Genomic DNA, 26,722 nt, shown 5'->3' on the forward strand with positions numbered 1-26,722 from the left:
AGATAATTTGTCTCAAGTGGGTTAAAATGAGTAACGAATTATTTCAGTTTTGGCAGAGTTTCGGTTTAGAAAATTCCGTTTTCACAGTGTTTTTCGAATTTCTTTTTCACCAGGGTCTAACTTTTCCTCACCTCTCTCTTTTCTCCTCTTTACCTATTTCGGCCTTTTTGTTAATTTTTTCCTGTAGTAAACACTTAAAAACGATGGGAAAAGCCTTTACGGTTAAAAAACAAAAAAAATGTAATTTTCACAAGGACAGGTGTGTGATATAAAGGAGTACCAAAAAGACTTCTCTCATAGTTTTCAAGTGCGTGGGGCTGAGGTGAAAACAAAACCTTTTTCATAAAATGTCCCCCATGACCACCACATCAGCTGGAAGGCCTGAATGAAAAATAAAATTAGAAAAATCCCTGTCAAAACGAAGAGAGAAAAAAAAAGTGTTCTCACAAACACACATATATATGTAATTAAAAAGGTTCAAACGGGGAATTATTCCATTCAATGTCTTTCTGTTAGAAACGCTAAGAGCTTTAGCTGGTGTTTCTAGCATAACGAGTTTCCTGCTGACAGCTTCATTGCCTGCGGCTTCAGTGGAAATCTACGGATGCACAAACGCACAAAACAGAAGAAATGAAACAAATATGGACGACTTGTTCCGAAACCCTCCCGACTGGGGAACGGTGTTCAAAATAACCCCCAATTGTTCCCCCCCCCCAACCGTATGTTCTCGGAATTTACATTGTCCGAAGTATATTTGTAGAGAATTTCATTAAAAAGTATCAATTTTCTTGAAAGTAAACACGAATTGAAGTGGACGCCGGTGAATTTTCCGAAATTCCTCACCCCACCCTCCTAAAACACTTTCCTACATGATATAGCACATATTCGTAAAAAAAAATTCATTAAAAAATATTCATATTTCTGAAAGTTGTGATCATCCAAAGTTGGCGGAAGCAGGAATCTGTAGTTACGCCACATCATGTAGATTCCGAATATATAAAATTTATTCAGAGTAAGTGTCGTAGGAGTTAGGGTGGGTAATTTCAGAAAATTCACCGGTTCCACTTCAATTCCACTTAATTTTCAAGAAAATGGATATCTTTTAATGAAATACTCTACAAATATACCTCAGACTATGTAGATTCCGAGGACATAGGAATTTGGGGGAAACAATTGGGGCTATTTTTGAGAACTGTTCCCCATTCGCGGTTGTTTCTGTACAAGTCGTCCATATTTGTTTCATTTTCTCCGTTTGTGCATCCGTAGATTTCTAATGTAGCAACAAGCAGGCAATGAAAGCAAACGAAACCCTCACCAGAAAAGGCGGCGAAGCTGGCAGAAACGTTAGCACGCCGTTCGTCTGCCGCTACGTTCTGAGTTCAAATTCCGACTTTGCCTTTCATCCTTTTGGAGTCGATTAAATAAGTACCAGTGACGCACTGGGGTCGATGTAATCGACTTAATCCGTTTGTCTGTCCTTGTTCGTCCTCTCTGTGTTTAGTCCCTTGTGGGTAGTAAAGAAATAGGTATTTTGTCTGCCGCTACGTTCTGAGTTCAAATTCCGCCGAGGTCGACTTTGCCTTTCGGGGTCGATAAATTAAGTACCAGTTACGCACTGGGGTCGATGTAATCGACTTAATCCCTTTGTCCTTGTTTGTCTCCTCTATGTTTAGCTCCTTGTGTGTGTTGTTGTTATATATATATATAATGTATTGAGTATTAAAGGAAGTAGTGAGTACTTAGTATGAAAGATTAAGAAAATGAGAGAGACTGAAACAACGTGTTAACGATACAAGATACTTTATTCGACTGCCGTTGTTGTACAAGTTAATTGTTTTGGCGGGAAACAAAGTGAAAGCCCTTTTATCAAAGGAGACAATGGGCGACGTTGATTGTTCATGTTTGTTGTGATGATTATATAACATCTTCCTTTTTTTTTTTTTTTTTAATTTTTTTTTTTTATATCATCTGTATCTACAGGGAATAATTATTCGTCGTCCACTTTTTGTGGTTTTATTATTTTGTAGTGTTGAATTCTGTAGTTGTGCTGTTTTTGTTTTTTCATGCGTGTTTGTTGACTTTGGAAATATATTTTCATAATCTAATTCTTCTGTTATGCGAACGTGTTCGTTTGTTTTAAGAATATGTTGTCTATTTCGTTTGACTGTATTTCCTTCCTCTGTTATTACTAAGTATGAACGAGGTTGCTCTAGTTTTTTAATTATTTTGCCCCTTCTAAACCAATTGTTGTTAAACTTAATTCTAACCGTGTCGTGTGGTTTTAACTCTGGGAGTTCTGTTGTAATGTTTGATTTCTTCTTTTCGTGAGGCCTGATACCAATTTTGTCGTGTAGTATGTTTGGGAGATTTGTTCGCAATGTTCTATTCATTATTTGATTTGCAGGGGATGGTGCACCATTTTGTAATTTAGTCGTGCGTAATGCTAAGAGCGTTAACTGAGGTTCTTCGTCACTTTTGAATGCCTTTTTTAGCGTCTTTTTTATTGTCTGTATATTTCTCTCAACCATGCCATTCGCTTTATGATAATGCGGGCTTGTCTTCGTGTGATGAAAATGCCAATTTTTTGCAAATTTTTTGAATTCAGCCGAATTGAATTCTGGACCGTTGTCACTTACAACTGTTTGCGGAATTCCGAATTTAGCAAAAGTTTCTTTTAATTTTTTGATTACGGTTTTTAACTGGCAATCATTTATTTCGTGTAGATCAAAAAATCTTGTTGTATAGTCAATAATTGTGACATACGAATTTCCAGACAGGTGAAATACGTCTGTACCCACTTTGGTCCATGGTGTAGTAGGTATTTCATGATTTATTAGTGGTTCGGCTGCTTGTTGATTTTTGTAGTCAATGCAGTATGAGCATGTGTTAATCATGTCTTTGATTTGAGCGTTAATGCCGGGCCAGTATATACATTCCTTCGCTCTCTCTATGCATTTTTCGATACCCATGTGTCCGGTATGTATTTCCTGTAGAGCTTCTCTACGTAATGACTTAGGTACAATTATTCTTGAACCTTTTAGAACGAGACCATTGACGATTGATATTTCATCACGAACGGATACGAATGGTTTGATGTTCATTGGTATTTTGTCTTTTGGGGGCCATTCTGTTCTTGTATATGTGACGAGTGTCTGTAGAGACGGGTCGTCTGCAGTGGCTTCTTTATACTCTTTTATTTAGTGTCGGTTATGGGGTAATTTTTTATTACTGCATGAATGTGCGATTTCATATCTTCGTCTGATACTTCTAGAGTATTTTGCTCAAGGTATGCACGTGATAGGGTATCTGCAACAATTGATTCTTTACCAGGTATGTGGTTTAGGTCAAAATCATATCTTTGTAATGTTAGTAGAAATCTTTGGATTCTGGGGGGGCATTTAGTGATCGATTTTTTGAATATTTGCTTCAACGGTTTATGGTCATTTTCGATTCTGAAATGAGTTCCGTATATAAACTGATGAAATTTCTTGCATGCGAAAACTATACTGAGAGCTTCGCTCTCTATCGGACAGTAGTTTTGTTCCGCTTGAGTTGTTGCACGAGATGCAAACGAAACAGGTAGCCATCTTTCGTTGTGTTTCTGCTCAAGTATCGCTCCGAGCCCATGCTTACTAGCATCTGTAGTTATTTTTATTGGTAGATCTGGATCATAAAATTGTAGCACTGGTTTTCTGGTAATCATTTCTTTTAGCTTTTTTTGCTTCGATTTGTGGTTTGTCGAATGACCATAACGTGTCACTCTGTAGAAGCTGGCGCAATGGTGCTGTGACTTCGGAGTAGTTAGATAAAAATTTACATAGGTAATTTGTCATACCTAGGAATCTTTGTAATTCTTTTTTACTTGTTGGCAGTGGCATGTGAATGATTGCTTGTACCTTGGTTGGATCTTATTTTATCCCTTCGCTGGTTAATATATGCCCAAGGTACTTGATTTGTGATTCATAGAAGATACACTTTGATTTATTTAACTTTAATCCGTGCTTTCGGATTCGATCGAAAACTTGTTGTAGTCTATTTGTGTGTTCTTCTAAAGTGTTGGACCAGATTATGATGTCATCCTGTGAATTTCTTGCTCCTTCTATGCCCTCTATTATTTTTGAAATTTCTTTTTGGAAAACTTCACTGGCGCTGTGAATTCCAAAGGGTAGTCGTGTGAAGCGATACCTTCCAAAAGGTGTGTTGAACGTTAAAAGATGGGAGCTTTCTTCGTCAACTGGAATTTGCCAGTATCCATTAGATGCATCGAGTTTTGAAAAATATTTAGGGTTATGCATTTGTGCAAAAATGTCCTCCGCTGTAGGGAGTTTGAAATGTTGCCTTTTTATGGCTTTGTTTAGATTCTTGGGGTCTAAACAGAGTCGGAGTTTTCCGTTGGCTTTTTCAACGATGACTAGGGAATTTACCGAGTCTGTAGGTTCACTAACAGGTTTTATGATATCTAATTCTGTCATTCTTTTTAATTCTTTGTTGAGTTTTTCTTTTATAGAAAAAGGAACCGATCTTGGCGGATGAATTACAGGAGTTATTTGTGGATCCACTGTGATATGATGTGTTATTGACAAAGTGCCGATTTCTCCGAAACAGTCTTCATATTTTTCTAATATGTCGTTTGTGTTCGACGAATTTATTTTTGAAATTCTCTGAATCAGGTTCAGATCTTTAGCTGTCTTTGCATCTATAACTGCGTGCGAGTTTTTTTGCAACAATGAATTTTATTTGCTTTGATAATTCTTTGTATTTAATGACTGCTGTGCATTTTCCTAGCACTTTTATAGCTGTGTTATTATAAGCTGATAATCGAGTTGAAGTTTTTTGCAGTTGTGGTTTTGGAATTATATTTCTATATTCTCTGAATGGCAGTACGGTTACGTCTGCTCCTGTATCTATTTTGAATGTTACATTCGAGTTGTTCACTTTTAGTTCGACCGTCCAAATGTCTTTTGGAGTCTTGAACTTTTCGATTTTGTGCACGCGGGAATTATTTGCAGTGATCATTTCGAGTACATGTGTATCGTCATCTGATTCATCGTCGGTATGTATCTCTACTTTATGTACAAATTTTCTTGATTTGCACATTTTTGCATAGTGTCCTTGTTTCTTGCATTTTTCACATGTCTTGTGAAATGCTGGGCATTTATTTCTTTTGTGATTATAACCACAATAGTGACAGTTAGTGACGTAGTGTTGACTTGGCGCTTGAAACTTCGCGGGCTTTCTGTCACTTCCGCCTTGTTCGTTTTGATGTCTGGATTGCATATGGCGGGTTATTTGAGTTTTGGCGCCTTTTCTGTCGTGTTGACTATATACCCTCGAGATTTCGTTATCTCTTGTTTCGGATGTGGCATTTAGCATCCTTGATTGGAGTCGTGTTTGCTCTGCACTCTGACCTGCTTGAATTGTTTTTTGTAGGTCTAAATTTGGTTCTCTCAATAATCTTTCTCTTAATCTCATGTCTCTGATTCCACATATCAGAATATCTTTGGTGAGACTGTCTGTGAGGTTGCCGAATTCGCACTGTTGTGCCTTTTGGCGCAACTCTACTACGTACTCATCGAATTTTTGATGTTCCGCTTGTCCACATGTGAAGAATTTGTGTCTTAGGAAAGTTATGTTTCTCCTGGGTTCACAATATGCATCGAATTTTTCGATTACTGTCTGAAGGTTCATTTCTTCGTCGGGTGAATCGAAATCCAGTGTGGAATGGATATCTCGGCCTTTAGAACCGATGCAAGTTAAAAACATTGAAGTTTTTACTTTGTCTGGCTTCATGTCACTTTCTGTTGCTATCAAAAAGAGATTGAATTCTTTTTTCCACTTTTTCCATGGTGCGGCTAGATTTTCCTGATTAAAGTCTAGGTTTTTTGGATGCGGTAAATTTTCCATTTCGTCTTTGAAGTATGATTTCAACTTCTTTTTTCCTTTGGTTTCTGTATTTTGGGTTCTTTTAGTATTCTGACACCATGTTGTGTTATATATATTATAATGTATTGTATTAAAGGAAGTAGTGAGTACTTAGTATGAAAGATTAAGAAAATGAGAGAGACTGAAACAACGTGTTAACGATACAAGATACTTTATTCGACTGCCGTTGTTGTACAAGTTAATTGTTTTGGCGGGAAACAAAGTGAAAGTCCTTTTATCAAGGGAGACAATGGGCGACGTTGATTGTTCATGTTTGTTGTGATGATTATATAACAGTGTGCAGTAAAAACTCGGAAACCCTCACCAGAAATTTCTTTATGCTAAAAATAACAGCTGGTACACAGAAATGTGTTATTAAGACGACTTATCTGCATACGTTTTTTTTCTCACTTTAAGTAAATTCCCAGGTAAACGTTTCTCATAGAAAGGCGGAAGTCATTAGAAGCACGGTTAAATATATGGAAGTGTAAAGCATAATTTGATACATAATCTCAGTAAAATTTGGTAAATTTTTATATTAACACCCACACGATTTTCATTAAGAAAAAAAAAAAGAACTCGAACTTTTTGCGTGGAATCAAGTACCCTGACCTAATATGCTGCAAATTCCTTATTTTGGTTCAGAAGAGGGGGGGTAGCCCCCCCCCCCCACCATCCCGGACTCATTTGAAATTATTTTCTTTTTTTCGTTGAATGAATTCCTGTGACCTCTTAATATGCTACAAGACCTTTTTGGGGGTCCAAAATACGGATCCCCAAATGTTTTGATTCTGGATGAAGGAGTTGTGGTGCCCATGGACTTCAGAAGTTCTTTGAGCATCATCCATTTTTGTTGGTTATATGTACCCAAGTTTTGAACAAAGCTCTCAAGAACATTCCATATACATATATGTATACACACGTGCACACACACATACACACACACGTACACACACACACACACACACCACAATTGTACAAGATTATCATTCAAATCCCAGGAAATATCAGTGTATTTACATGATGAAATTCCAAGTTGTGGAATGATCCTCTTGACAACATAACAAATCTATCAAATTATCAAGCCTCATCTTAAACAATGAAACATTTTAATATCAACATCTAAGTCTTGGATGGTTTGATCTCTGATGGCTATCAGGAGATCTGAACTAAGAATGTGTCAATGACATTATCACCAATTATTTACAAATATAGCTTCCTTATATCAATCTTGAGGCCTTTGTAAATGTCTGCATTTTAGGTTAATATATATATATATATATATATATATATATATATAAATTATTAAATAAATAAAACATATGCATATATACATATATATATGTACGTACCTACCTCTACATGTATATATACATGCATATATGGGTACAGGACACCAAAAAAAGTCGAACACAATGAGAAACGAAAACATAAACACAAAACCAAGGAAATGGACTTTTTTTTAAAACAACGAAAAAATAGAGTACAGGACATACAAAACAAGGAAAATTCCCCTTCTTCAGTCGCCTTAATTTCATCTACTCCATGTTTCGAAGGTCAAGGCGATACATGACTTCAATGAAAATTTCCTTCCCGTGAAAATCAAATTAAAGTTCAGTAGAAATTTAGATTCAGTTGAATATGGTACTTAAGTTAAAGGCACCAGAATTTGGTATGGTATTATCAAAATTGGGTGATTATAATCAAAATAAGCAACAAGGATATCCAAAGGCAGTGCAGTACAATCGTTTCATGTGACTTCATTTAATTAAACAATGCAAGTATTACATCAGTTTTAAAATGTAGAACAATCTTCAGCTGCATATGGATTCATTTTTATACTTATTCCATTTATCAACATTACAAAGATGGCAGGTAGATAGACAGAGAGGCAAGTCTCATCAACAGAAACATGGTAGTAAATGATATTTAATCATTGATATATATATATGCAAGAGTAAAATGTTAGATGATGGTTATAGATCAAACTGTTCAAAGCATAAAATTTAGATGAAATATTAAAAAGATGTTTTGTGTGTGAAGTTGAAAGAGGTAAATAGTCAAAACACTTATAATCAAATTAGTAATGAATGATCTCATTAATTTAGATCTTGGCTTGTATCAAGTGTTTACTGGAGAATTTTTATGATTTTTAAAGTTGGTAAAGGCACAAAGCATATTGTTCTTGTTCTCTGCCTGGCAACCAATATTTTGGGAGAGGAATACATAAACTATAGGTGCCTTCTAACAGAAAGATGGAAGGTACCTATTCTTTATGCATTCTTGGTTATTTATACAACGTACTAAAGAACATATCTACTTATTTATTAACCAGTTTTTTTTTGTGATGAGTATAAAATTTCTACATCTGTCCAATATATGTGCAGCACAAAACATCTGCACATGCATGTTTCAATTCTATTGTCCTCACTGGTGCAACTGTATCAAATATATTGAATAGATGTATTGCTTACATCCATTGTAGGATGCAGAGTTGGATAACAAATCTACAGGGATATTCTATGAGACATTATAGCTACGAAATGAAACCCTTTAAATTCATCAGTAATCTAATAATATTTCTGGTTGTGTACATATCTGCCCAACCAGAGCTGAATTGGAACTAAGAAATAACAACCATATACAAACCACACCAGAGACTATCATCTAATTCTGTGTCTCACATGAAATCTAAAACAACATTAAACACACACATACACAGACTAAAATGGTTCAGCTCCACTAGAGACATATTCTCTTCATGTCACAGCATTCTGGGTGTTGTTTGAATCATCTTTATAGCCTCACATATTGCTGTCATCCTTATATTTTTATTCTATACTGACAAAGATAGATCTTCAACACATTATATTGTTATTCTTCTTGATCTGAACTTGTTTGTGAGGCCAAACCTCCTGAGCAATGCTTTCACCATCTTTTCTGTTTAGTCCAATTTTTCTTATCCTTTGTTGTGATCACATTTATAAGGATTTCATAGCAGCAGCAGCAGCAACACAAGCAGCACCAACAATATTTTAAATCTATTTTGTCCATGCAAACAAGAGTTAACCCTTTCATTACCAACCCGGCTGAAACTGCCTCTGGCTCTGTGGTACAAATGTCTTGTTTTCATAAGTTTTGAATTAAAATTTTCCTGCAACCCTTAGTCACAATTTATGTTCCTAACACTAGCTTAATGATAACTAAGTTATTTTACTAAATCTTTGTTATATTTTAAGTAAATGAAAGAAACACAGAGCATCTCAAAATAAATACGGTAATGAAAGGGTTAAAGCAAAACTGTCTCAGTAGCATTATACAGCTGGGTGCCCTTCCTGTCACCAATCCTTACTTGTCTTTCAAGCAAGGTATTTTTATTTCACTGCTTTCTACACACAACAAAACTGTGAGTTACAAGATACATTGTTTAGTTGAGACACAAACAGGGTCCCTGTTTTTGTTCATGCAGCACCAAAGTGAAGACATGCAGAAAACACTTACACACACACATACACACACATTATCTAAAAGTTTCTGTCCACCAAACTTTCCTCTCTAGGTATTGGAAGACATTTGTCAGAAGTGCCACATAGAGGATGGAATCAGAAACACCATAGCCATAAAATAAGTTTTCTAAACAGTCAATAGATGCAATGCTTATAAGCATCTATTAATACATTTCTACCTATATACAATTATTAATTAGGCATAAATTAATCAATATAATTTGAGGCATGATAACATTTATTAAGTCTCATTTGTTAGGTTCCAATATTGTTTTTGTGACTTTGAGTAAATTACATGACTTTGCTTCTTCCAGTCTGCCTCACTGAAAAACCAGATTCCATTCTTTTTTAAAATTTGGTGGTTATCAAGAGTAACAAGCTCATCTGCAAAAAAAAAAAAAAAGACATTCCGACAAACAAGTTCTGTCAATTTAAAACTGAAAATGGTAAAAATAGAATTTACTTTCTTCAATGTGCAACTATTGAAATATTTGGACTTTAATTCGATATATCTATTATTTGGCTATACATTTTAAAATTTTAGTTATTCTATAGTTTACCAATTATTATTATTATTATTATTATTATTATTATTATTATTATTATTATTATTATTATTATTATTATTTTTTGTTTTATGAACAGCCATGGTCCATTAGACTTGTGTTTGTTTCTCAATGTGTGTGGCATTAAGTTGATGAGAAACAAATCTCCCTGGATAAGATTTCACTCAATGATTGCAGGTAATTTTCCCAAGGGCCAAATTAAACTTAATACTACAAGTTAATGAATCATTCATTAATTAAATTATGCTACTGCTTACAGCAATGAATTATACGAAACAAAGGGGCCTCTATGTAGCCATTCAACCTGCTAGATATAGCTGCCAAATTTACCCACAATCTTACATAGCTGACTTAAAACATGGAAAATACATTAAACAATGTAATTCTAAATACATGTAACAAGATGAGATGTCATGGCTGGAATGTCTTAGATTATAGGTTTACTCAGAGCTGATTGAGGCTGAAGAGCAGCAGCTACCTTGTAGATATTAAAGAAATGATAAGAAAACAGAAATTATGTAATCAACTTCTCATTTGTTCCCTTCTCATTGCTTTAATTTCATGTTACACAATGCATTATGCTGAAGCATAACTATATTGAGTTGCTTATTAGTATCACTGTACCATATTGTTACATATATATATATATATATATATATATATATATAATATATATATATATATGTAGGTCCCGGGTTGAGTCGGGGTTAACCACAGTAAATAAGGTACTCAATACATAGCAGAGTAAATTAATTTATTTTATAGAAGGAGCTTCTACAGGACTAGAACTGTTTCATTCAAAAGAAATCATCAGGAAGCTTCCTGATGATTTCTTTTGAATGAAACAGTTCTAGTCCTGTAGAAGCTCCTTCTATATATATATATATATATACTACTAATATAGGATGAATTTTTTTTTACTGAAAAAATTTCATCAAAAAGTGGCAGCATATTAAAATACCTCTATATATATATATTAGTGGTCATTAATTATATATTAATTAGTGGTCATTCGAATAGCGCTATTGTCTAAATAGCAGTCAATAACACAGTAATTTCCCTTTGTATAACGGTCTTTTTTTATAGCCTTTTTCCGATGGCCGGATAACTGAAGTGATGGTGGTGTGGATTTCCACCTCGGCATCCGAAACTCAGAGTTTTATCTTGGCTACCAAATAATTGTCACATGTTACATTTACAGATAAATTCCTCTATTTACATAATATTGAGGTCTCTTTCTTTCTTTTGTTATCTTACCGTTTTTACCAATATATATATATATATATATAGAAATATTAAAATTACTAAGTCTCTATAAAAGAGATTACGGCAGCGTTTACTGGAAATTAATTGTTATCGCCATATTAATATGGCATTCTTATAGATATAAGAATAATCGCTGCCGCTGGTCAGCTCCATGAGGCCACCGCCATCAAGATATCTATTGATACATGATCTGTATCCATTATAACCTTTGAAGGTTATAATGGATACAGATCGTGTATCAATAGCTATCTTGATGGCGGTGGCCTCATGGAGCTGACCAGCGGCAGCGATTATTCTTATATCTATAAGAATGCCATATTAATATGGCGATAACAATTAATTTATATATATATATATATATATATATATATTTCAGGCATAGTATATCTTGAACTACATTAGCCAATGTGTTTTTTCTTTTCTGAAGATGGGGGAAAGGAATTTAAGGGGGAATTGACTGACATTTCTTGCAAGTGGGATGACCACTTAAAAACCCTTTTGTTGTGTTAGTGTCTTTAATTTTGTTTAATACAGAATGAATTGTGATATTATAGGGATTAAATGCTGTGCTAAATCCTTTCCTACAACATCACACTAACCATGGCTCTTGTGCCTTGTTTAATAGGATTAAATATAGGTTTGGCATCCGTTCAGCTAATTAGTCTGCTAGTGTATAATTATGGCATTAATTGTTAGGATTTCAAAAATAATTTTGGTGAGGGGCCTTCTACATGGTTGCTCAAAATGTTAGAAATGATAGTCAAATCTCTTAAGATCATTTATTTAGTGTTTTGCATACTGTTTCTTAAATCTCAGCGTCAAACACTTTTGCCATTTCATACCAATGAAAAGCCTCCACAAAGTTACTTGACCAGCTTGAAATCACAGTCATATTCTCTATCAAATCACACACAATGATCTACAAACTGCAGAAGTGGCACATGGAATAATCCAGTAGTGCTGGAAATGACTTGAAAAATATGTGATAGTCATGGTTGGAATGTCACCAATGTTTAACCATGATAGAACCCCTTGGGCAGTAACAATAACAAAAGTTGTCCACCTGCTCTATCTTAGCTCTCAGACCATCCAGTGCTGTCAGCGCAATGGACAGTGAGCCTTCTCCAGACGTCCAGATTGCTTGCTTACCTCCTGGCTCCAGTCAGGCTACAACTCCCAATGCTATAATGTCATCCCAAAATGTACTGCACCGCATCTTTCTTGGCCTTCCCCTTGGTCCCTTTCCTCCTTCCTCTCTTCATTCCATCACAATGGCAACATATCTCTCTTGTTGCAATTGAAGAACATAACCAGTAAACCATATCTGCCACTTAGTCAGCATCTCCTGCAAACTCTCTGTGCCTGATCTTCTCGTCACTTCTTTGTTTCTCACTCTGTCCTGGTAAGAGATGCCCAGAAATGAACATAGGCAATGATAACGGAACACATCCAGCAGTTGGGAGATCTTTCCTCTCTTCTACATTTCACAGGCATACATGGTTGTTGGTATAACAGTTCACTTGCAACCCTTGTTTTATCAGTGGCTGCCTCAAAGAATTCACAGGTAAGAGTCATATCATCATTATCTTCATCATCATCAACTACAGCATCATTTAACATCTATCTTCCATGTTAGCATTTGTTGTACAGTTTGACAGGAGCTGACAAACCAGAGGACAGCACCAAGCTCCAATGGCTGCTTTGACACAGTTTTTACCATTGGATGTCCTTCCTGCCATCAACCACTCTATAGAGTGAACTAAGTGTCTTTCACATGGCACCAGCACCATATATTTTCATTAAATGTTTTGCCTTCTTCCAAAACCCACAGCTTTATTGTTTGGTGTATATCATCTTATTAACTATTCAGCAATTAGACTCCACCATAAAACTGATGTTTTTTTTCTATCTAAAGACGTGTATCACATTGTTTGATAGAGTGACTGGTTGTTATGTATTAGGTTTTATTTCTTTAAAATGGTGAAGCCAAATGTTATATTAGCAACCCCAGAAGAACACATGTATGCAAATGTAAGCAGGAATAAACATACATGTACATACACATAGATGTACACACACAAACGTGCACTCACACATACATATAAGCAAATACAGCTTAAAATATGGTTATATAAGCAAATACAGCTTAAAATATGGTGGTAGAAAGAGGGTGATGGGAGGGGAGAGAGAATATAAATGCAGTGAAAGGTTTTTAAGAAGACATCTATACATACACAGACATAAGGGTAGATAGATAGATAGAGAGAGAGAGTGAATGAGACTGATTAGTGAGGAGAGGTTGATATATTGGTATGACTAAGTTACTAGTTTCTTATTAAATGCTTCATAAATCTTTCTCTAAATCAAGGCATTGTGTTGTGTCAATAAACCAGTCTCTGATATCTCCGTAAGCCAAAATGGATTCTTTGAGGTCCCTCAAGGAAGAAAATTCTTCAAGAATACATACGTACATACATATGTATGTGAATACATATATCTCTCTAATATACCTATATTTGTCACATTCTATCTATCTACACACACATACTTGTGTAAACACAAACACACACACATGCATGCACACACATGTATATATCATTCTTTACAATTCAACAAGTATTTTCCATATTTCATGATTCCATGTTCTAAAGAATCTGTTACGTGGAATTTCTTCACTTCTCTGGATCATTTCTTGTTTTATCTGCACAATATATTTCTCTCAAACTGGTTGCATTTCTTCCTCCAGGTCTCTTCCACTAGTCTACTTCCTCTATCGTTAACCTCCACCATTTTCTTTTTACTTGATGAGTTTGCATATAGGGACAGGCCCATGGCCATCACAGACTCCATTAGCCCTCATGGGCCCCCAAGGCCCACCTGAGCAGATGACATTAACGTTATTTATGTTCCCCTTAAAGGTCAAAACCTGCCAATAATACATGGACAAAGCAAGAATTCCAGAAGACCAACATTCTGGGAAGAAAGAACCTTAGCACAGTGATTAGTGAGGGCTCTGGTAGGGGTCGGGTGGATACAATAAGGTTGATGGGGAGAGGAGAGATGAATTGTGTCAGGAATGCCTGAGTGGAGATTAATTTCAATCCACAGCATCTATCCCTACACCAAAAACTGTCCAGTTATTTCCTCACACATTTTCTGTCTCTGATGTACAAACACTAATTCTCATATAAACAGCCTTTCTTCTAGGTTAGTGCTCCACTTCTGCCAAAGATATTCTTTATCTCTAAAATTTCTAAAAAATCTCACATATTTCATTTATAAAGAAGGACAACAATGTTATTGCTAATTAAAGAAACACTTATAAACCTGCTTCATTCTATTTTTGTTCTAACCATTATACTTGTAAGCTCACTTCATCCAGATAGGCAGGCAGGCAGTCTTCCACCGAAAGGAATGAGGAGAGAAAAAGAGATGGAGAAAGGAAAAAAGTAGAGAGAAAAAACATTTCTGGATTAACAGCTGCACATGTTGAATTGATATACATATAGATATAAACATATAAACGTATATATATATGTGTATATATATATATATATAATATATATATATATATATATATATATATATCAAAATAACTCTGCAGTAACAAAGTTTCTAAGGTGGTATTAGCATCTTTTAGCATCTATTTCTAGTGTGTAGAGAGGCTTATAGCCAATTCCTTGTTATAATTATGCATATAATTGTTATAATATTTGTAAAATTCGCCGATAAGGTTTTTATTTCCACGCTGACCCCTTGGTAGAATTATTAATGATTTTTACCCTTTACTATAATTTATATATATATATATATATATATAATATATATCTTTATATATATTGAAAAATATAAGCCAAAACTTAACCATTTCTAACATTTTTAAATAAGGAAACTTACATTTTAGAAAAAATATAAAGCAAAACCTAACTACTTGTCACATTCTATTCCTTCTAAACCAAATCATGTTAAATTAATCAAGCCTAGTCATTCCCAACATTTTTGATTATCTCCCTTATACCGAAAAATTCCCTGATTACCTTCCTGTCAGGAACTCCATATTTCACAACATAGTGAAGAGATGACACAATATAGGTAAAGAAATTTGAAAAGAAAATACGAAACTGGTTAGTTCTCCAAAAACAATGTTACTATACACAAAATTTTATAACATTTTTCTAACATAATGATTTAAATATAATCTTTAACCATATAACACAAGCCTTCTGTAGTTTTTTCACTCAATTTTATCTTTTATACATCCAACCACATGCTTTCACATACCAACTCTCACCTATATATATATCATCATCATCATCGTTTAACGTCCGTTCTCCATGCTAGCATGGGTTGGATGGTTCGACCGGGGATCTGGGAAGCCAGAAGGCTGCCCCAGGCTCCAGTCTTATCTGGCAATGTTTCTGCAGCTGGATGCCCTTCCTAACGCCAACCACTCCAAGAGTGTAGTGGGTTCTTTTTACGTGCCACCTGCACTGGAGCCAGGCGAGGCTGGCATCAGCCATGGTTGGATTGGTGCATTTTACATGCCACCTGCACGGAAGCCAGTCGAGGCGGCACTGGCTTCAGTCACGATTCGGATGGTGCTTTTTACGTGCCACCAACATGGAAGCTAGTCAAGGCGGCGCTGGCATCGGCCATGATTCCGATCGTGCTTTTTACATATCTCCAGTCCAGGGGTCCTGACATCTGCCAGGTGCCAGTCATAGGATTGGTTCAATTTTGATTCCGATTTCGATTTCACTTGCCCCAACAGGTCTTCGCAAGGGGGGTAGGCATAGGTGCCTGTCGTCGGATGAGGTTCGATATCGACTTCGCTTGCCTCAACAGGTCTTTGTGTGTCCAAGGGAGGAAAGGCATGCATAAGTGGGCTGGACTCACTTGTCCTGCCTGGTCTTTTCACGCACAGCATATTTCCACAGCATATATATATATATATATATATATACACACATTATATGAGTCTCCTGAAACGAATTCACAAACACACATGTAGCATCCAAAGGTTCCTCTTTTTCCCTCTGATGATATTACGCTCATGTCACATAAATGTAAATTTAATGTTTTAATAGAAATGGCTTTAAGTGAAGATGACCAATTTGCTGTTAATTATAAACAATTATTAACTTCCCAATCTCCATTTTCTTCTTCTTCTTTTAAATGAATATAAGCTATATATGTATATATAATGGTAAGCAGAGTTAGTAGTTGGAATAACCATCTAAGGGGTAAGAATATCTGTTCTTACTATCGGTATCATTTACCTATGCTATCCCTGGGTATGGGTATGCAAGCACACTATGCTCGTAAGGTATAGGGAATAACTGAATCAAATAACTGAATTACAGGAATCAAATTTGAATAAGCAGAAAAATAGAGAAAACTTTTGATCAAACAAACAAATTGACCGACATCAGTTAATTACTTTTTAATGCTAAAAATAACATAACATTACATAATATAATGTTATGTTTTGTATTAAAAAATATTTAACCGATATTGGTCAAATTTGTTTGTTGATCAAAAGTTTTCTCCAGTTTTCTAGAAACAACAAAGCCTTCAACATTATCACCCAAAATCTATCCATTCTCATTCTCACAGGAGATAAAACGATGAACAAAATTTTAGGCTCACACAAAATTATCAAGAGCAAAATGCAACCGAAATCATTGAAAAAATATTAACCAATGCAATGGAACCAAATGTGAAAAAATGCTGTTGGCCTAACTTTGGCACATGCCCCCAGAGTGAATTGTGTCATAGTGCTGTTTTTCTCACAGATGGTACCCAACTAACCTTACTACCTTACTGTACTGTGTAGCTGACAAAATCAAAAACAAACAATATGCACATGCAAAATTAAAAGTATAACATGGCGACAATTTACCCATCGCACCTTGTATGTGTGTATATATATATATATATATATATATATATATATACATACTTTATTTAAAAGCAGCAGAAATTTAACAAAAGCTGTTACTCGGAGTTTCATGAGTGAAACTCGGAGTAACAGCTTTTGTTAAATTTCTGCTGCTTTTAAATAAAGCATATTACTCTACCTCTGGTATTTGAGTACTCTTTTCTCCACCTTGTTTCACATATATGTGTTTACTCTGGTATATATATGTATATATATATATATTATATATATATATATATATATATATATATATATATACATACTTTATTTAAAAGCAGCAGAAATTTAACAAAAGCTGTTACTCGGAGTTTCATGAGTGAAACTCGGAGTAACAGCTTTTGTTAAATTTCTGCTGCTTTTAAATAAAGCATATTACTCTACCTCTGGTATTTGAGTACTCTTTTCTCCACCTTGTTTCACATATATGTGTTTACTCTGGTATATATATGTATATATATATATATATATATATTATATAGGCAAAGGAGTGGCTGTGTGGTAAGTAGCTTGCTTACCAACCACATGGTATAGGTTCAGTCTCACTGCGTGGCACCTTGGGCAAGTGTCTTCTACTATAACCTTGGGCTAACCAAAGCCTTGGAGTGGATTTGGTAGATGGAAACTGAAAGAAGCCTGTCGTATATATGTATATATGTGTATGTGTGTTTGTGTGTCTGTATTTGTCTCCCCAACATCACTTGACATCCTATGCTGGTGTGTTTATGTCCCCATAACTTAGCAGTTCAGCAGTTCGGCAGTTCGGCAAAAGAGATTGATAGAACAAGTACTAGGCTTACGAAAAATAATTTCTGGGGTCGATTTGCTCAACTAAAGATCGTGCTCCAGCATGGCCGCAATTAAATGATAGAAACAAGTAAAAGAGTAAATATATATATATATATACATACATACATAACTGTGTGTGTGTGATGTTCATCAATACCACCAATTTAATTTCCTTTTTTCTATTCTGGCAGAGGTTAGAAAAGTCTGCAAGGCAGCGTGCTTTTATCTTGATTCTGCATTATCACATCCATGAGATGTAACATTGTCATATTTGAACTTGTTCCTTATATTTTCTTTGCTCTGCCTCTATAATCCCGAAACTCTTCCACCCTGTAAGTATTTCTAATTTGCATGATATGTCCATGAGAATTAGACCCCAGGTTACTAGATCTGTTCTTTGCATAGTGACAGAGGAAAGAGCTTTATGACCAACAGACGTGGTGCTCGAGATGAAATACTTCCTCACCCTATGTAGTGCTGTACATGTCCACAGGTGGAGCATAGTGAAACAGCTTCAAGATGAAGAGTAAACCGTTTCATGCTTCACAAGCAAGCATGGCCCTGAGATGCAGTGAGCAAACAATTAACATGGCTGGAGCCATATGTTGCTGCACATAATCCACAATAATCTGGTGACAAGGTGGATAAAGATGGATTGTAAATAAATCTTGTCTTCATCTCTATTTCTATCTCTCTCATTTTCTCCCTTTTTTTCCCTCTTTCTTTCTCTCTCCCCCTCACATCTTTGATGCACCACTGAGTGAAAGGCATGAGATGTGACACAATGCTTATACCTGCCTGTAACTAAATGGGTATCTAAAATGGAACCAATGGCATGGTGCACAAGATAGAAGAAATCCAAAGACGATAGATAAATGGTGACATATTGTGAATTTCTGTATGCTGGTCATGGCTAAGTGGAAGAATGTCTGCTATTCAAGAACCTGCTCAAATGATTAGTCAGCCCTGTACTAAGGGTCATATTTGTACTTTTGGCCAACATTCACATGAAACACAGAAACATCTTTGATGAAGTTTCTTCATTATATTTAGAAAAAAATAAATTTGTTCCTGACATCAAGTCCTATTTGATTATGAAAGACAGCCAAAAAAGAGAACCATCTAAAATAATAATTACCAAAGTACTGATCATGATAATGTCTAAAATTTGTTTTAAAAGAGAAGTTGTGACATTTCTCCATCTGGTCAGACAAGGTCATTCTTTGTGTATTTCTGTCTGTAATATACAAATTACATCACGGTTTTTTTAATGTAATTTGTTTTCTGTTTTGGTTAAATTCTCTTCATAAACTACATATGCATTAAAAATATTTTACATCATATCAACTTATTAAATTTGCTGTAGATACAGCATCGGATTAAGAGCTCACTGATCTTTTACTCCAATTTGCTACATCATCATCATCATCATCATCATCATCATTTAGCGTCCATTTTCCATGCTAGCATGGGTTGGATGGTTCAACTGGTGTCTGTGAAGCCGGAAGGCTTCATCAGGCCCAGTCAGATCTGGCAGTGTTTCTACGGCTGGATGCCCTTCCTAACGCCAACCACTCCGTGAGTGTAGTGGGTGCTTTTTACGTGCCACCTGCACAGGTGCCGGACAGAGCTGGCAAACGGCCACGAACAGATGGCGCTTTTATGTGCCACCGGCACGGGGGCCAGGCGAGGCTGGCAATGGACACGAACGGATGGTGCTTTTTACGTGCCACCAGCACGAGGCCAGTCGGGGCGGCGCTGGCAACGGTCACGAATGGATGGTTCTCTTACGTGCCACCAGCACTGGTAACTCAGCTGCAATTTCCATTGATCGATTTCGATTCTGATCCTCACTTGCCTCAACAGGTCTTCACAAGTAGAGTTTTGTGTCCCAAGAAGGGAAGGTATGCATACGTAGGCTGGCTCCATGCCATGTAGAAGGCCACGGGTTATGGTCTCACTTGTCCTGCCGGGTCTTCTCGCGCACAGCATACTTCCAGAAGTCTCGGTCTCTAGTCATTTCCTCAGTGAGACCTAAAGTTCGAAGGTCGTGCTTCACCACCTCGTCCCAGGTTTTCCTGGGTCTGCCTCTTCCACAGGTTCCCTCAACCGTTAGCGTGTGGCACTTTTTCACACAACTATCTTCATCCATTCTCGCCACATGCCCATACCAGCGTGTGTGATTTGTGGTATGTATAGGCAGCAAAGATTATCCTATATTTAATTAGTGTGAACATATTGTAGAGAGCATAACAAGATATAATTAAAAATATTTATACAATGAGGAAAAGGTGTCATTATCTTAATGGTTGCTTTTTCAGCTATACATGGAGTAAACCAAGGTTGTGCATTCACTCCAATGCTGTGTGTGGAAAGATTGCAAGTGAGCTCACAGATGAAGTGTATGTCTGTACAAAAAATAGATAATACATTAGTGAACACTGAAGGCTAAGATCCACAAGGAAGTACTATGACATGAACATTCATGATCTTTTGTTTTTTTTACTGATGACTCAATTTTGAAGAACCATTCTCTAAAAGATACCACTGTTCAATGTCCACAAAATAGGTTTCGGCCACTTAGCTGAAGATGTCTAATAAGACTAAAACATGACTGAAATTGTTACCCACACATGCCAAAATAATTAATACAATAATTGTCATTGTTCTAATATTGTCTTTTCTTATCATGTGAAGTATTGTGAATGAGATTTTTTTATGCTTGCTGTATCAGTTGATATTCTTTAAATTCTATAGCAACCTGTTTCACATGGCAAACAGGTATATGCATCAGATTGCCTGGGATATCCTGACAAACTAACCACTGAGATTGGTCTTCTCTCATTCACCTGATTATATGAAACCAAACCAAGTATCAGGCCTTAAAGTTTTCTCATTCTTCAGATTTACAGCTGAGTATAAACGTGTTATTGTCATGTTCCTCATCTTGTTACAAAGTGTACCAAAGAGAAACTTGGAACTGTTTTCAAATGTAAATCCCTAGCTACTTCATGAATTTACTTTCCAAATAACTTTGCACTTTTCATTAATTCTAATGGTAAATTAGCAAAACTTAGCAAAATAGTTCTGTTCTTTCTTCATGCAAAAATTTTCATTTTCCCATTGTATTCATCATCATCATCATCATCATCATTTAATGACTTCTTTTCCATATTTGTGTGAGTCAAACAGAATTTGTTGAGGCATATTTTCTATGGCCAGATGCCCTTCCTGTCATCAACCCTCACTTGTTTCCAAGCAAGCTAATATTTCTCATGACCAGACATGTTTTTGCACAGAAACCTTGAACTGCAAAACATCACTTGCATGATGGTGATGTTCATTTACAACCATTGCCTAATGTCGAGACAAGGGTATTCACATACATACACACAAATACATGCATGCATGCACACACACACACACACACACACACACACATGTAAACAATTATCATCATCATCATCATCGTTTAACGCCCGCTTTCCATGCTAGCATGGGTTGGACGATTGACTGAGGGCTGGCGAACCAGATGGCTGCACCAGGCTTCAATCTTGATCTGGCAGAGTTTCTACAGCTGGATGCCTTTCCTAATGCCAACCACTCCGAGAGTGTAGTGGGTACTTTTACGTGCCACCGGCACGGGGCCAGTCAGAAGGCACTGGCAATGACCTCACTCGAATCTTTTACACATGCCACCGGCACAGGTGCCAGTAAGGCGATGCTGGTAACGGGGCTTCCAAATTCATGCACATGGGATTAGTTGGCCTAGGGCTATAGTAGATGACACTTGTATGGGACTGAACCCAAAACCACATGGTTAGAAAGCAAGCATTTTCAACCACTACAGTCACACGTCTATGCTTCTGCTTGAAGATAAATTCGATCTGATAGTGTGAGCCAAACTTAAATCCCTTGTATTACAGAAAACTCATTCCATCGACAACTTGTTATAATCTTGTTTCTTTTATTACACTTCTCTCAAAGCGTTTAGTATTTAGTGTTTAGTGTCAACATCGTTCCACTAATCCTTTAGTCCACTACAAACATAGAAATCTCAGTGACCAGAGTGTAAATGTGTGACTAAAGACTTTCGCATGATATACTATTGCAGAAATGTAATTAAAAAAATCAACAAATACATTATATGTGTGGCTTTCACAATGAAACTGTCACCATTTTATATAAGAAGGAATCTCATTTAAATACACTAACCATTCCAATCATCTCTTGTTTTTAAGCCATTCCATTGATTCCCTACTAAATTATTTTGGTTTTCCAACTCACTCGGTTGTTAGATTAATTCAGAACCAAGGGACTGCTTCTCTCTCTCCCGCTCACTCTGCCCCCCTCTATCTCTCACTCAGCCCCCTATCTTTCTCTTTCTCTCTCTCTTTCTGATAATATTCTGGTCAGGACACTCACATCATTTGTCCACTCAGCCATTTTATGTTTTCCTGCAAATCATTCATGTCATCTCTCTGGACCAACGTGTTACAGTAGTAAACATTAAAGATACTTGGTTTTTATTTTAGTGTATTTGTTTTTATTCTATATGTTTTGTTTGTTCTGTATTTTTATGCAGAGATACACTTCACTCTCTGTTTGTTATTTTAATTTTTTTTCTTAGGTCAAGGGCAAATTTCAAGCCATTAAATTAATCAATTTAAAATCTATTTTTGAGGAGGAATAATGTCATATAAATCGGATGACTGAAGAATGTGTTATAGAAGATAATGGCTTTATATTATTTTCAGACACTCAAAGCTTCTCTGGCACTATTTTTACTGTTAATGGATCTTGCTTGTAGTCATATGAAAATAGCCATGCTTAGTACAGGCAGTTCTGACAGAGAAATAGCCAACAGCGGTGAGGTGGGTCTTTGTTCACAGTTGTGGAAGAGGTAAGTAATATGACTGGTAGCAGCAACGACAACAGTGGGGGCGCAATGGCCCAGTGGTTAGGGCAGCAGACTCGCAGATGTAAGAATGCGGTTTCGATTCCCAGACCGGGCATTGTGAGTGTTTATTGTGGTGGTGAACGCCGCTTTACTCTTTCACCACAACTTTCTCCCATTCTTTCTTCCTACTTCTGCCACAAAGCAGAGGAAATATGGTGTAACCCACTATGATGTGGTAAACTTTCAGACCCCAGTCTAGATTGTGAATCCTCTGTACCCCAGGATGGTTCAGCTCTCCACCCGTCAAAAGCCACCATTTACGGAATGAGGATAACAACGTAGCTTATGCGCTCGTGCAACCGCCAGTCTATCGTGTGTGGTGGGCGGATCTTCAAGTTGCCACACACATTCTTAGTAGCTTAGAGTAGGCTCAAATTAGAGATTATTCTTTGTGAGTCCTGATTGGAAGAAAGAGAAGAAGAAGAAGAAGAAGAAGAATTGTAGAAATGGCTGAACAATGACACCACAAGGTCCAGATGGTAAAATTGCAGAATTGGTACAGCAATGGTTGTTTTATTTTTTTCACCTACACAGTGCCAAATAGGACAGTTAGATCAATTAAAATGGAAATATTGATATATTGTATAGGCACAGAATGACTATATGGTAAGAAGCTTCCCAACCACATGGTTCTGGGTTCAGTTCCACTCCATGGCACCTTGGACAAGTGTCTTCTACTCTAGCCCTGGGCCAAACAAAGCTTTGTGAGTGGATTTGGTAGGTGGAAACTGAAAGAAGCCTGTTGTATCATCATCATCATTTAGTTCTCCATGCTGGCATGGGTTGTACACTTTGCCATGAGCTGACCAAGCTCCTATTTGTTTTGGCAGGGTTTCTATAGTTGGATACCCTTCTTAATGCCAACCACCTTCCAGAGTGCTTTTAATGTGACAGTGGCACGTGTACTTTTATGTGACACTGGTATGGCCTCTTCTACGAGGCACCAGCTCCTGCAAGCTCATAAAACTAGGACCTCTCAGCTGAAAGAGGGACACAGAAGACATATCTGTATGTATCGACAGTCACAATTTTAATTAGTCTGACATATCTTCTCACCAAAAGCAAACTGCCAGAAATCTGTCCCTCTTTTCAAGCTTTCACATGCCCTCAGAAGTCACAGCCCATGTTTCACTGTCATGTAGCACAGCTGTTCACATGCAGGCTTCATACAATCTATCTTTCACTCTGAGGGGGGAGGCCCTTTGTTACCACCAAAGATAGAAGCTCTCTGAACTTTACCAAGCCTGTTATTATTCAAACAACTGCACTATCAGAACTACTGCCACCATAGCTAACTTGGTTGCTGAAGTAACAGGAACTATTTACTACTTCTAAGGATCCCCCTGGACATTTAAGGGAGTCTGTTTCCGTACAATTCTAGAGTTTACTGTACCACACACTAAGACTGCTTTCCATCAGTTACTGCTGCACCTCTTATGTGTTTATAGCTTGCATCAGGTACACTGTATGGAGTTTCTATCTACACTTTTTCTCCATATTGAGCAGAGCCATTTCCCTACTTACTAGAACTTTGGTCTTAGCTAAATGAACTCTAAAGCTCTTAGCTTCCAGACCTTGCTTAAACACCTGAAATTTCCTCCATTGTTCAGGTAGTGATTCAGTTATAAAAACAAGGTCATCAGCATAGAGGAGATCCCAAGAGTAACCAATCTTAAACTCCTCTGTTATTACGTGGTGGGTTATGATAAACAAGAGGGTGCTGAAAGCCAAACTTTGGTGAACTCCTATCTGTATGCCAAATTCCTAGCTATACTCATTTTATATATATATATATATATATATATATATATATATATATAAATAAAACATAATATATTCATAGGTGTGTATGTGTGCGTGTGTTTTTCTCCCTTTGTTTCTGTGTTTGTTCCCTCCCCCTCCACTGCTTGACAGCTGGTATTGGTATGCTTACACCCCCTTAACTGAGCAGACTGGCAAAGGAACTGATGGAATGGGTATTACTAGTCTTCAAAAAGGAAGGAAGTTCTGGGGTTGATTCATTCAGTTAAAAATTCTTCAAGGTGGTTCCCCTGGTGGCAGTGTGTGATGACTGAAACAAGCAAAAGATAAAAGATTTGGGAAATGTTACAATTTTAAAACAACTACTTGTCAAAAATGATAATAAAGGAAGACGAAAAAGAAATTGAAAAATATAAGAGCACATTATTGCTTTGTAAACCTTACATCTGTAGAGCCATACAAACCATGCAATACCTTAGTTCTACCTGACAATTGATTAGGTGCTAATAAATATTTTGATATTTTGCTTCTCATGGTGAAACTTGAAGCAGATAAAGCTATGAATGATAGTGTGTAAAAATTGAGTAAAAAAGAAAACAAACTTTTGAATGTAAATAGCCAAAAACTACCTGTGGATATTGCCCCAAATGTCTTTCACTTGTAGTTTCTTCTCCATATTTTGGACAAAAATATTCTTCATTCTATATAGATGGACACAGAAGTGGAAAGATCAAATGATATTAAAGTCTACACTCATAAATTACTTGTTTTAATTTACAGTAGGTATTTAATGAATTCTTTCACAGAATATTATATTTTTCATTACCTCAGTTTACCTGACTGATAAGGATACATGTCAGATCATAGTGGAATGATATTTTTCATTTACTGGGTTATCATCTAAAAGAAGAGTTATCTCCCAGCTGTTTTAAACCATAAAATCAGAGCTAAGCATGAATGTTGTATATTTATCTAAGAAAATCCCATGGAACATAATTTTAATGTGTTGATCAAAGAAAAGGAAATGGTTGCTTGAATATTTAGTGGCAGACCTCTGGGACTCTGGATCAGTATTCAATTCTTTAGTATTAAAGTTATGATAAAACTTTATCACTTGACCAGTGCTCCAGTTGGGGCCATCCAGTTTATGATTATGCTGATTTACTTCCACGAAACATATCATGTGACTATCTAGAAGCTCCTGTATTAACTTATGTTTGTGTATTAGTCTTTTAGTTGAGCCTTGTAGTGATTAGTATTAATTAACTCATTACCACAGGTAAATCTTTAATATCACAGATTTATCTGTAGCAGCACAAGCAGTCAGCGCCATATTGGATGAGATCTTGCAGCAGCCATTCCCATCTCCGAGATTGGAGCGAGACCTCACCTGCATCCATTTACCATGCGTGAGATCACAATAAGGCTCACGATGGCAAACTGTATATAAGGGCAGAACAGAAACAGATTCACTCTCTCTCTCTGCTTCTACACAGCAGTGCTTGCTGAGCACACTTCTCTGGCTGGGCTTGTCTGCATGTTGTACCTCCAGAGGCAATGTGCCTGCACTAATGGAGATGCAACACCATGCACACAGCATGAGATGGTTGCTGAGAGCAACGCATTTCACCTATTCTGTGAAACTTGTAAATAAACCAGTTGTAAATTGCATTTGTACTTCTTCCTTCACCTGCCAGAGCCTGAACTACACAAAGAACAAGATATAATGGGAGAAGGTGATATTCATCCGATATCGTAAACCTTGCCTTCCATTATATATCCACGGACAGGAAGATGAAGAATATCCCCAAATGGAGTTCTTAATGAATATGATGTTCTTAAACAGGATTTATTCCTAAGAAATTTCTGAAAAAGAACTGTGACATAATTTACAAAAATATTATGTTGTTATACTAATTTTATTTTAGTACAGTCATTGACCTTATATACTAATTTGGTACTAACATATTTCGTTTGAAATACGCCACCTTTGTTGTAGTTACTTTAGAAGTTT

General features: G+C 36.4%; 1 long non-coding RNA gene across 1 annotated transcript; it reads right to left on the minus strand.

Annotated features, from left to right (window-relative positions):
- Positions 1-749: 749 nt before the first annotated feature.
- Positions 750-22,174, minus strand: LOC118764532. Its single transcript, XR_005000342.1, has 3 exons — positions 22,164-22,174; positions 14,382-14,389; positions 750-865 (listed from the first exon to the last, which is right to left on the minus strand). It is a non-coding gene; the product is annotated as an uncharacterized LOC118764532 (long non-coding RNA).
- Positions 22,175-26,722: the final 4,548 nt, after the last annotated feature.

The sequence above is a fragment of the Octopus sinensis genome, linkage group LG8 (genome assembly GCF_006345805.1).
Source record: "Octopus sinensis linkage group LG8, ASM634580v1, whole genome shotgun sequence".
In the NCBI taxonomy this organism is placed as follows: domain Eukaryota; kingdom Metazoa; phylum Mollusca; class Cephalopoda; order Octopoda; family Octopodidae; genus Octopus; species Octopus sinensis.